Here is a 14,956-nt window from a genome sequence, read left to right as displayed (position 1 = left end):
AAATAATATTCTTAAGGATAATGTTGCATATTAATATTTTTGGACCAATTACAGAACATGCAGAGTTTCAAAACCACATTCAGAGGAGAGTTATGGAGACTATAAATATTAAGATTAATTAAGTTGACTTTCACAAAAACAGTTGATAATATTTTAATTATTTTTTAGGTATATCACATTATTTTAAAGATTTTTATGATTTTAAATGTAATATAATTGAAAAGCTCAAAATTTAATTAATATTTTATTTTATTGATTCTTAAAAAAATATTGCTAACATAAAAGATTATTCTTTTACTTTTTTATTCATTTTTTTTTCATTTTAACATATTTAAATAAATTCTTATAGGATTTAATTCTTAAATTTATTATTCAAATTTTTAAATTTTAATCCAAATTTGAAATTTACAATCTTATATATAATTATAATTTATAATTCAATAATTTTATTATAAAGTAAATTTTATTTTGTGTAAGTTTTTTTATCTCATATTATTTATAAGATAATTTAAAGAGTTTTATTTCAATAAAAAAGTTTTAAATTTTTAAATTTATATATTTCATTTATATTTCAATATAAATATAATTTCTTAACATAATTTTATTATTTCCATAATTCATTTTTTAAAATTCAGATCTTTTAACTTTTAAAAATCTTCAATGAGATCAATATTTATAACCTAAAACCACGATTATAATTTTGCATTGAAAATGTCTTTTACAATTTAAATAGTTAATTATTATTGATATGATACATAATATTAATTTTTTTCTATTTTTTTAATTATAATTATATATATATATATATATATATATATTAAAAACACACTCAACAGTTTAATTGATTATATAATATCTCTTGGATAAATTAAAATAGTTATCAATAAATTACTTTTTTATAATAATTAGTAATTGAAATTTGATTTTTAAGTGTTAATTTTTATAATAAAATTGTATATTTATATCTATTAAATAATAAGATATAAACAAATTAATTTTATAAACTATCTTATTTTTAATTTTAAAAAAAGTGACCCAACATGTCAGTCTACCTCGTCTCATCTCTGATTTATTGGTTTGGCAGGTAACAAATTAAAAATAAATAAATTCGGCTTACCAAATTGAGATCAATTCTCATACTAATCCTCCAAGCCCCGACTATTTTTATTTTTATGCCTAATTACTTTTATTATTAAAAAAATTATTAAATAGTAACTAAATATACAAATAAAAATAATAAGTCACTATATTCATTAAATCATATATTATTTTAAAAATTAAAAAATTATTAATATTTAAAGTTATTTTTATTATTAATAAAAATTTATAAAATAATTGAAAATTTGTTTCTAAATTAACTACTGCTAATATTTTAGATTTTAAATAAGTTTCCAAAATATTGATAAAGACTAATTTAAAATATAAAATAGTTAGTAGTTAAAATATTGATATTTAAGAGTTAGATATCAATTTAGAAACTATTTTATAAATTTTTATTAATAATAAAAATTATTTTAGATATTAATAATTTTTTTAGTTTATAAAATGGTCTCAAATTTAGACAAATTATTTGTGTTTATAAAATTAGTTTTTATTTAATTATTTTCTTGTTGCGTATATTATATAAATAATTTATTATTTACAAAATATTAATATAATTCACTTATAATACAATAAAAAAAATATTAGTACAAACTCATTAATTATGTTAGTTTTGTTTAAACTTTATTAAGATAAATAAGTGAGTGTTTGGTCTTTGAAAATTACCACAATTGTTTGTAAAAAAAAATAATGTTAACTTGTTTTCTTCATTTTGTAAATTTAAAATTCTTAATGACTTATCTTCAAAATTAACTGTATATTAAAGTTAATCTTCTTTCTTAATAAATACTGATGATAATTATTAAAGACAAAACACTCAATTATCTTCATCATTAATGAAGTTTCGCAAAATCCAACGAAATTAAAGTCTTTATATTAATTTTTTTATTATATTAGGAATAAAATATTTAAAATACTTATTATATTTAAATTACTATTTATCCAAAATATTTAATGCATGGGATTTCATCATCTTCTAACATAACATTCCTTTGTTTTCAAAGCACAAATTTTGATGTGAATGAGATGATTAAAAAGAAAAAAAAATGAAAAAGATTATATATATATATATATATATATTTTTTGAATTTAATATGTTCTACCATTTCTAAACATTTTAATTAATCTTATTTTTTTAAAGAGATAGTAACTTAATTTATTCGGTCAATTGGACAAATGCTATTAATAAAATTATGTGAAACATAATAACATACTTTCAACATCTAACTTTCTCAATAACATTTTTATCAATTTAAAGCAAAAGATTAAGTTGATTTGTAAAGTAAAAACTATTTTTTTAAAATATTTTAGCAAAAACACTAAAAAAAATTATTATAAAAAATTAATTTTAGAAATCAAAATAATTAATTATTATATTGACTAAATTAGATATCATTTTATAAATAAAAAAATTATTGGTATATAAAGATTGAGTTAAAATACAAAGTAGTTAGTAATTAAATTCTTGATAGCTAATTTAGATACAATTTAGAAACTATTTTATAAATTTTTGCTAACAATAGAAACCACTTTACATACCAATAATTTTGTAGTCTCCAAAATAATATGCAATTTAGTCAATATAGTGACCAATTATTATTTTTTCTCTAGATTTGATTCACATTTAATGATTTTCTTATAGTGAAATGTTCTAAAACAAATATACAAATTTAACCATTTACAACAAATTTCTTTAATTAAATCTTGATTCTAAGTTTTATGATAGTATATTAATAATATTTAAATTTATATTTACTACTATATTAAATATCTCATAAATAATAAATAGTAAACAAAATACTAACTTAGCCATAACAATTAATAATGTAGGTTGTGTTATAACTTTTTTTTTAACTTAGCCATAACATATCAGCCACTTGATTGATTCAAAGAAGAAACATGAATTAAATGAATGAGATATTCTTGAAGTTTAGTCCAAACGAAATGATAATCGATTTCAATGTGCTTCGTCATCTCAAGAAACAAGAGATTATTTGTTATGCATATACTAGATTTATTGTATCAATAAACAACAAAAGATTTAGAAATATTCGTATGCAAATCATGACATAAATATTGTAACCACTAAAGTTCACAAACACGTTAAGCTAATGCTCTGTATTCTGCCTCTAAAGAAGATCTGAACACTGTAGACTACTCTTTAGACTTCCATGAAATTAAAGAGTTTCCCATAAACACACAATAACCAATGATAGACCTTCTAAAACAAATGCAAGTTTCCCAATACGAATAAGAAAAAGCTTTGTTAGCAATTTGATTCACTACTAGAAAATCATTAAATATAAACAAATTTTAGAGATAAAAAATAATTAGTTACTATATTGACTAACTTATATACTATTTTAGAGACTAAAAGAATGACTGGTATCTAAATTAGCTTCTATTATTGATAAGTAGTTTCTAAATTGGTATCTAATTAGCTACAAAGGTTTTAGCTACACACTTTAGAATTTAAATAATTGGTTGCTAATTAGATACCAATATAAAAACTATTTATCAATAAGAAACTAATTTAGATACAAATAATTTTTTAGTCTCTAAAATATTATCTAATGTAGTCAATGTAGCAACTAATTATTTATTATACACACTAAAAAAACCATATATAGTCATCGAAAAATCAGTCACTAAATGACTAATATCCGACACTATTTTAATTAGTGATGGATTTAGGGACCAATCAAAATCGGTTACTAATGCTTAGTGACTGACTTAGAGATCGTAAAGTTGCGTATATGCCAATTTATTTTGCATGTGACCAAAAATTTTATAATTTATCTAATAAAGTCTTTAATGACACTTAATAATAAACTTAATATGTAAGTATAAATTGAATATGCTATTAATGTATTTTGTAATATCTTTTAAAAACATTTATTACTACAAATTCTTTGACCATTATTTGAAACATAGTAATAAATAACTAGACTAAAATATTATTTTATATAGTCGTTTTATGTCAGAAATAGTGTAATTGTACAAATTGAATGTTTTGTATTCAATATTCCTTAAATAAAAATTATAGAGAATATGCAAAGTTTCAAAATGGTTTAGGGTTCAAGGTTTCAATGTGTTTCATCTTTTCGTGAAACGTAAGATTATTTGTTATACACACTAAAAAACTATAAATAGAGATCGAAAAATCAGTCACTAAATGACTAAAATTCGTCACTAATTTAATTAGTGATGGATTTAGGGACATATCAAAATCGATTACTAATGTCGTGGTTACTAATGCATAATGACTAACTTAATGACCGAAAATTACGTATATGGCAATTTCTTGTGCATGTGACCTAAAATTTTATAATATATCTAATAAAGTCTTTAATGACACTTAACCATAAATTTAATATATAAGTATAAATTGAATATGCTATTACTGTATTTTGTGATAGCTTTTAAGAATATTTATTGGTACAAGTTGTTTGACCATTCTTTGAAAGATAACAATAAATAACTAGACTAAAATATTATTTTATATAATCGTTTTATTGTGTTAGAAACAGTGCAATTGTACAAACTTAATATCTTCAATACTCATTAAATAATATTCCTAGGATTAATGTTACATACTAATATTTTTGGACCAATGACAGAACATGCAGCGTTTCAAAATGGATTACGGTTTAGGGTTTCAATGTGTTTTTTCCTTTCGCGAAACGTGATATTCTTTGTTATACACACTAAAAAAAACCATAGATAGTGATAAAAAACCCAGTCACTAAATTATTAAATATCGTCACTATTTTAATTAGTGATGAATTTAGGGACCAATCAAAATCGATTATTAATTTCTTGGTTACTAATGCATAGTGTATAACTTGGAGATTGAAAATTACGTATATTGCATTTTATTGTGCATGTGACCGAAAATTTTATAATTTATCTAATAAAGTTTTTAATGACACTTAATGATAAATTTAATATATAAATATAATTTGAATGTGCTATTACGGTATTTTTTTATAGCTTTTAAAAATATTTATTGCTACAAGTTTTTTTACCATTATTTGAAAGATAGTAACAAATAATTACACTGAAATATTATTTTATATAGTCATTTTTTTAATTTAGAAACAGTGTAACTGTACAAACTGAATGTCTTGTATTCAATATTCTTTAAATAATATTCCTTGAGATAATGTTGCATATTAATATTTTTGGATCAATGATAGAACATGTAGGGTTTCAAAGTAGTTTAGGATTTAGGGTTTCAATGTGTTTCTTCTTTTTATGAAACGTAAGATACTTTGTTATACACATTAAAAAAACCATATATAGTCATCGAAAAACCAGTCACTAAATGACTAATATTTGACACTATTTTAATTAGTAATGGATTTAGGGACCAATCAAAATCAGTTACTAATGTCTTGGTTACTAATGCATAGTGACTGACTTCGAGACCAAAAATTACGTATATGGCAATTTATTGTGCATGTGACCGAAAATTTTATAATTTATTTAATAAAGTCTTTATTGACACTTGATAATAAATTTAATATATTAGTATAAATTGAATATGGTATTAATGTATTTTGTGGTAGCTTTTAAAAATATTTATTGCTACAAGTTCTTTCACCATTATTTGAAAGATAGTAAAAAATAACTAGACTAAAATATTATTTTATATAGTCGTTTTATTATATTAGAAACAATATAACTATACAAATTGAATGTCTTTTATTCAATACTCCTTAAATAATATTCCTAGGGATAATGTTGCATATTAATATTTTTGGACCAATGACAGAACATGCAGGGATCCAAAATGGTTTAAGGTTTAAGGTTTCAATGTGTTTTGTCCTTTCTTGGAACGTGAGATTCTTTGTTATACACACTAAAAAAACCATAAATAGTGATCGAAAATTTTGTCACTAAATTACTAAATGTCGTCACTATTTACATTGGTGATGTATTTAGTGACCAATAGAAATCGGTTACTAATGGTTTAGTTACTAATGCATAGTGACTGACTTAGAGAGCGAAAATTGCGTATATGACAATTTATTGTGCATGTGATCGAAAATTTTATAATTTATCTAATAAAGTCTTTAATGACACTTAATAATAAATTTAATATATAGTTATAAATTAAATATGTTATTAATGTATTTTGTGATAGCTTTTAATGATATTTATTGCTACAAGTTCTTTTACCATTATTTGAAAGATAGTAACAAATAAATAGACTAAAATATTATTTTATATAGTCATTTTGTTATGTTAGAAACAATTTAACTATACAAACTGAATGTCTTTTATTTAATACTCCTTAAATAATATTTCCTAGTGATATTGTTGCATATTAATATTTTTGGACCAATGACAGAACATCCAGGGATTCAAAATTGATTAGGGTTTCAATGTGTTTCGTTCTTTCGTGAAACGATAGATTCTTTGTTAAAAACAATAAAAAACCATAACTAGTGATAAAAAACCCAGTCACTAAATGACTAAAATCCATCACTATTTTGATTAGTGATGGATTTAGGGACCAATCAAAATCGATTACTAATGTCTTGGTGACTAGTGCATAGTGACTGACTTAGAGACCGAAAATTGCGTATATGACAATTTATTGTGCATGTGACTGAAAATTTAATAATTTATCTAATAAAGTCTTTAATGAAACTTTATAACAAATTTAATATATAAGTATAAATTGAATATGCCATTAATGTATTTTGTGATAGCTTTTAAAAATATTTATTGCTACAAGTTCTGTAACCATTATTAGATAGATAATAACAAATAACTAGACTAAAGTATTATTTTACATAGTCGTTTAATTATGCTAGAAACAATGTAATTTTTCAAACTGAATATCTTGTATTCAATATTCCTTAAATAATATTTCTAGGGATAATGTTGCATATTAATATTTTTGGACCAATGACAGAATATGCAGGGTTTCAAAATGGTTTAGGGTTTCAATGTGTTTTGTCATTTCATGAAATTTGAGATTATTTGCTAAAAACAATAAAAAACCATAAATAGTGATAAAAAAAATCAGTCACTAAATGACTAAAATTCGTCACTATTTTGATTAGTGATGGATTTAGGGACCAATCTAAATCGATTACTAATGTCTTGGTGACTAATGCATAGTGACTGACTTCGAGACCGAAATTTACGTATATGGTAATTTATTGTGCATGTGACTGAAAACTTTACAAGTTTTCTAATAAAGTCTTTAATGACACTTAATAATAAATTTAATATATAAGTATAAATTGAATATGTTATTAATGTATTTTGTGATAGCTTTTAAAAATATTTATTGTTACAAGTTTTTTGACCATTATTTGAAAGATAACAACAATAATTAGACTAAAATATTATTTCATATAGTCGTTTTATTATGTTAGAAACAGTGTAACTGTACAAACTCTGGATGTTTTTCATTCAATACTCCTTAAAAATTATTCCTTGGGATAATGTTTCATATTAATATTTTTGGATCAATGATAGAACATGCGGGGTTTAAAAATGGTTTAGGGTTTCAATGTGTTTCTTCCTTAAGTGAGACGTTAGATTTTTTGTTATAAACACTAAAAAACCATAAATAGTGATAAAAAAATCAGTCACTAAATGACTAAAATCCGTTACTATTTTAATTAGTGATGGATTTAGGGACCAATTAAAATCGGGTACTAATGCTTTGGTTGCTAATGCATAGTGACTGACTTAGTGATCGAAAATTACGTATATGTCAATTTATTGTGCATGTGACCGAAAATTTTATAATTTATCCAATAAAGTCTTTAATGATTGTTAATAAGAAATTTAATATATAAGTATAAATTGAATATGTTATTAATGTATTTTGTGATAGTTTTTAAAAATACTTTTTGCTACAAGTTATTTGACCCTTATTTGAAAGATAGTAACAAATAACTAGGCTAAAATATTATTTTATATAGTCGTTTTATGTTAGAAACAATGTATGTGTACAAATTGAATGTCTTCTATTCAATACTCCTTAAATAAATTTTTTAAGGATAATGTTGCATATTAATATTTTTGGACCAATGACAGAACATGCAGGGTTTCAAAATGGTTTAGGGTTTCAATGTGTTTCTTTCTTAAGTGAAACGTTAGATTCTTTGTTATAAACACTAAACAACCATAAATAGTGATAAAAAATCAGTCACTAAATGAATAAAATTCATTACTATTTTAATTAGTGATGGATTTAGGGACCAGTTAAAATCGGGTACTAATGCTTTGGTTACTAATGCATAGTGACTGACTTAGTGATCGAAAATTACGTATATGTCAATTTATTTTGCATGTGACCGAAAATTTTATAATTTATCCAATAGAGTCTTTAATGATACTTAATAATAAATTTAATATATAAGTATAAATTGAATATGTTATTAATGTATTTTGTGATAGTTTTTAAAAATACCTTTTGCTAAAAGTTATTTGACCATTATTGAAAGATAGTAACAAATAACTAGACTAAAATATTATTTTATATAGTCGTTTTAAGTTAGAAACAATGTATCTGTACAAACTGAATGTCTTCTATTCAATACTCCTTAAATAAAATTTCTAGGGATAATGTTGCATATTAATATTTATAGACCAATGACAGAACATGCAGGGTTTCAAAATGGTTTTAAGTTTCAATGTGTTTTGTCGTTTCGTGAAATGTGGGATTATTTGTTATTCATACTAAAAAAACCATAAATAGTGATCGCAAAAGCAGTCTCTAAATGACTAATATCTGTCACTATTTTAATCTGTGATCGAGTTAGGGACATATCAAAATTGGTTACTAATGTCTTGGTGACTAATGCATAATGACTGACTTCGATACCGAAAATTGCGTATATGATAATTTATTGTGCATGTGACTGAAAACTTTATAATTTATCTAATAAAGTCTTTAATGTCACTTAATAATAAATTTAATATATAAGTATAAATTGAATATGTTATTAATGTATTTTGTGATAGCTTTTAAAAATATTTATTGTTACAAGTTCTTTGACCATTATTTGAAAGATAACAACAATAAGTAAACTAAAATATTATTTCATATAGTCATTTTATTAGGTTAGAAACAGTTTAGTTGTACAAACTGATTGTTTTTTATTCAATACTCCTTAAAAATTATTCTTAGGGATAATGTTGCATATTAATATTTTTGGACCAATGATAGAACATGCGGGGTTTCAAAATGGTTTAGGGTTTCAATGTGTTTCGTTGTTTCGTGAAACGATAGATTCTTTGTTAAAAACAATAAAAAATCATAAATAGTGATAAAAAAAATCAATCACTAAATAACTAAAATCCGTCACTATTTTAATTAGTAATGAATTTAAGGGTCAATCAAAATCGATTACTAATGTCTTTGTGACTAATGCATAGTGACTGACTTAGAGATCGAAAATTACGTATATGACAATTTATTGTGCATGTAGCTGAAAATTTAATAATTTATCTAATAAAGTCTTTAATGACACTTAATAATGAATTTAATATATAAGTATAAATTGAATATGCTATTAATGTATTTTGTGATAGCATTTAAAAATATTTATTGCTTCAAGTTCTGTAACCATTATTTGAAAGATAATAAAAAATAACTAGACTAAAATATTATTTTACATAGACGTTCTATCATGCTAGAAACAATGTAACTTTTCAAACTGAATATCTTGTATTCAATATTTCTTAAATAATATTTTTAGGAATAATGTTGCATATTATTATTTTTGGACCAATGATAGAACATGCAGGGTTTCAAAACCACATTCAGATAAGAGTTACAAAAAAATATGAATATTAAGATTAATTAAGTTGACTTTCACACAAACGGCCTGATAATATATTTATTATTTTTTAGTCCTATCACATTATTTTAAAGGTTTTTATGATGTTAACGGTAATATAATTGAAAACTCAATTTTTAATTTTAATATTTTATTTTATTGTTTTTTAAATATTATCAAAATAAAAGATTATTCTTTTATTTTTTATTCATATTCTTATTTATATCTTAATTATTTTTTTCATTTTAACATATTTAAATAGGAAAGTATTATAGGATTTACTTCTTAAATTATTATTCAAGTTTTTAATTTTTAATCCAAATTTTAAATTTATAATCTTATATATAATTAAAATTTCTAATTCAATAATTTTATTATAAAGTAAATTTTATTTTGTTTAAGTTTCTTTATCTCATCTTATTTACAAGATAACTTAAAGAGTTTTATTTCAATAAAAACGTTTAAAATTCTAATTTTTATATATTTCATTTATATAAATGAAATATATACAAATTAAAATTTTAAATTTTTTTTATTGAAATTAAATATTTCAATATAAATGTAATTTCTTAAAATAATTTTATTATTTTTATGATTATTTTTTTTTAAAATTCAGATCTTTTAACTCTTAAAAATCATCTGAGATCAATTATTACCTAAAACGACGATTATAATTTTGCATTGAAAATGTCTTTTACAATTTAAATAGTTAATTATTATTGATATGATACATAAAATTAGTTTTTATCTAATTTTTTTAAAATTTTAATTTTAATATATATATATATATATATATATTAAAAAAACACTTAACAATTTAATTAATTATTTAATATGTCTAATTGGATAAATTAAAATATCACATTTACATCTTAAATTAATTTCTTATAATATCTATTAAATAATATCATATAAACAAATTTATTTTATTAACTACCTTATTTTTAGTTTTAAAAGAAATGACCCAACATGTGAGTCCACCTCGTCGTCTCTGTTTTATTGGTTTGTCAGGTAAGACATAATAGACCACAACAAACTAACAAATTAAAAAAAATCAATTCGGCTTACCAAATTGAGACCGATTCTCATACTAATCCTCCTAATCTGACTATTTATTTTTATGCCTAATTATTTTTATTATTAAAAAATCATTAAATAATAATTAAATTTAAAAATAAAAAATAATCAATCCTTATATTTATTAAATTATATATTATTTTAGATATAAAAAATATTAATGTTTAGAGTGATTTGTATTATTAATAAAAATTTATAAAATAATTTCAATATCAATATTAGCTATTAAAGTTTTAACTACTAATATTTTAGATTTTAAATTAGTTTTTAAAACACTAATAAAAATTAAATTAAAATATAAAATAGTTAGTAGTTAAAATATTGATGTCTAATGATTAAATACTAATTTAAAAACTATTTTATAAATTTTTATTAATAATAAAAATTATTTTAATATTCTTAATTCTTTTAATTTATAAAATAGTCTTTAATTTAGTTAAATAGTAACAAATTATTTTGATCACTAAAATTATTTTTTATTTAATTATTTTTTTTACATATATTACGTAAATAGTTTATTAAGTACAAGAAGTATTAATATAATTCACCTTTAATACAATAAAAAAATATTAGTACAAACTTTTTAACTACGTTAGTTTTGTTTCAACTTTATTAAGATAAATAAGGTGTATTTGGTCTATGAAAATTACCACAAGTGTTGGTAAACAAAATAGTGTTAACTTTTTTTATAAAAAACTTTTATGTTAAGAATCACTAAGTTACTTGACAGATAGACTGATACTAAAATAACAACAATCATCTGAAAAAAATATTATTAAAAGAAAGAAAAAATAAAATAAAATACAAAAATTGGATATCCAAATGTTAACTTGTTTTTTCTTTTTGTAATTTAAAATTCTTAATGACTTATCTTCAAAATTAACTGTATATTAAAGTTAATTTTCTTTCTTAATAAATACTGATGATAATTATTAAAGACAAAACACTCAATTATCTTAATCTTTAATGGAGTTTCACAAAATCCAACGAAATTAAAGTCTTTATATTAATTTTTTTTATTGTATTAGGAATAAAATATTTAAAATACTTATTATATTTAATTACTATTTATCCAAAATATTTAATGCATGGGATTTCATCATCTTCTAACATAGCACAAATTTTGATCTGAATAAGATGATTAAAAAGATAAAAATGGAAAAGATTTATATATATATATATCTGAATTTAAAATCGTTCTACAATTTCTAAACATTTTAATTAAATCTTAATTTTTTAAAGAGATAGTAACTTAGTTTATTCGGTCAAATTTGACAAAAATGTTATAATAAAATTATGTGAAACATAATAACACTTTCAACATCTAACTTTCTCAATAACATTTTTATCAATTTAAAGCAAAAGATTAAATTGATTTGTAAAGTAAAAATTAAGTTTGTTTTAAAAAATATTTTAACAAAAACACTACAAAAAAATTTATTAATAAAAAATAATTTTAATAATTAAAATAATTAGTCATTACATTAACTAAATTAGATATCATTTTATAAATTAGAAATTATTGGTATCTAAAGATTGAATTAAAATATAAAGTAGTTTGTAATTAAACCCTTGGTAGCTAATTTAGATATCAATTTAGAAACTAGTTTATAAATTTTTGTTAATAATAGAAACCCCTTTAGATACCAATAACTCTAAAATAATATCTAATTTACTCAATATAATGACTAATTATTATTTTTTCTCTAGATTTGGTCTATATTTAACGATTTTCTTGTAGTGAAATGTTCTAAAACAAATATACAAATTCAACCATTTACAAATAATTTCTTTAATTAAATCTTGATTCTAAGTTTTATAATAGTATATTAATAATATTTAAATTTATATTTACTACTATATTAAATATCTCATAAATAATATATAGAAAACCTATAGTTTTTGTTAACATATGAGTTTTGGTCTAATCCCCGTATTTTTGTATTTTCTTTCTTTTTTACTTGAGGTGTCAGCCTAATTGAGATCTTAAGTTTCATAGTGATGCTTAACACGAAAGTTTTTATTTAATAAAATAAAATAAAGAGAAAACAAAATAGTAACTTAATGTAGGTTGTGTTTTAACTCTCTTTTTTTGTATACACATTTTTATTTTTTATTGATAGAATAGTTATAATTGATAAATAGTTATCACTAATAGAGTAATTACCACTAAAAATTTAAAATATTATATGAGATTAGATTTATCATTTATTAGCGCTCTATAAGCTGAAACATGTATATCTTTCATATTCAGTTTGGATAAGTTGTCACGAAATAACCGAGGATGTAGAGATTTGATTAACATATCAGCCACTTGATTGATTAAAAGAAGAAACATGAATTAAATGAATGAGACATTCTTGAAGTTTAGTCTGAACAAAATGATAATCGACTTTAATGTGCTTCGTCATCTCAAGAAACATGAGATTCTTTGCTATACATATAACAGATTTATTGTGTCAATAAACAACAAAAAATTCAGAAATATTCATATGCAAATCATGACACAAATATTGTAACCACTGAATTTTACAAACACGTGAAGCTAGTGCTCTGTATTCTTCCTCTAAAGAAGATCTGAACACGATAGACTGCTTTTTAAACTTCCATGAAATTAAAGAGTTTCTCATAAACATACAATAACCAATGATAGACCTTTTAAAACCAATGCAAGTTTCCCAATCCAAATCAAAAAAGCTTTGCTAACAATTTGATTCACTACTAGAAAATCATTAAATATAAACAAATTTTAGAGATAAAAAAATAATTAGTTACTATATTGACTAACTTAGATACTATTTTAGAGACTAAAAGAATGTCTGATATCTAAATTAGTTTCTATTATTGCTAAATAATTTCTAAATTGGTATCTAATTAGTTACCGATGTTTTAGCTACACACTTCAGAATTTAAATAATTGGTAGCTAATTAGATACCAATATAGAAATTATTTATCAATAAGAAACTAATTTATATACCAATAATTCTTTTAGTCTCTAAAATAATATCTAATTTAGTAAATGTAGCAAATAATTATTTTTTTGTTTCTAAAATTATTTTTATTTAAAGATTTTCTATTAGTGATCATTACTGGAAAACAATAGATCAATACCAGAACATCCTTTCAAACATCGTAATACATGAAAAATTGTTGTCATATGAGGTTCTTGTGGATTTGAAACAAATTGACTGAGCTTATGAATCGCAAAGTTGATACCAAACCTAGTGTGAATAAGGTATAACAAATTTCCAATCAATCTTATATATTCACCTGGATTCAAAAGCAATAAACCTTCACTCTTAGAAAGAGTACAAGATGGTTCCATGGGAGAAGTGGCGGGTTTGCAAGGTAATAAACCAGTATCAGAAAAAGATCTAAAAAATATTCTAGTTGATTGAGAACAATACCAAAAGGTGAAAAAATTATTTCAAATCCCAAGAAATAGCAAAGAGTAACAAGGTTCTAGTTGATTGAGAACAATACCAGAGGGTGAAATAATTATTTCAAATCCCAAAAAATAACAAAGAGTAACAAGGTATTGGTACTAAATGAGTTATGAATATGAGTTTTAACACGTTGGATATCCTGAAGATATATATCCACAAAGTTATGAAAGAATGATTGCATGTGCGAATAAATAAATAACCAAGTTGTATTACAATCTAAGTTAGTTTTGAGTTCCATTGCCTACTCACCTACTTTAGTCCATATAAAGATTTTTTAAGTTTACAAACTTGCACTGGATGAGAAAGATTAATGATCGCAGGAGGAGTCATGTAAATTTCTTCATCAAAATCATCATGAAGAAAGACGTTATATTTAATCTAATTGATGAAGAATCCATCTCTCAGCACTTGCTAAAGATAAAATAAATCAAGTGGTAATAATTTTAACTATTGGAGATAAAGTTTCAAAATACTTAATACCTTCAATTTGAGTATATCCCTTGTGAACCAAACGAGCC

This window comes from Phaseolus vulgaris, chromosome 9, assembly GCF_051622355.1.
Source record: "Phaseolus vulgaris cultivar YP4 chromosome 9, ASM5162235v1, whole genome shotgun sequence".
NCBI lineage: Eukaryota > Viridiplantae > Streptophyta > Magnoliopsida > Fabales > Fabaceae > Phaseolus > Phaseolus vulgaris.
Note: the sequence above shows the minus strand (reverse complement) of the source record.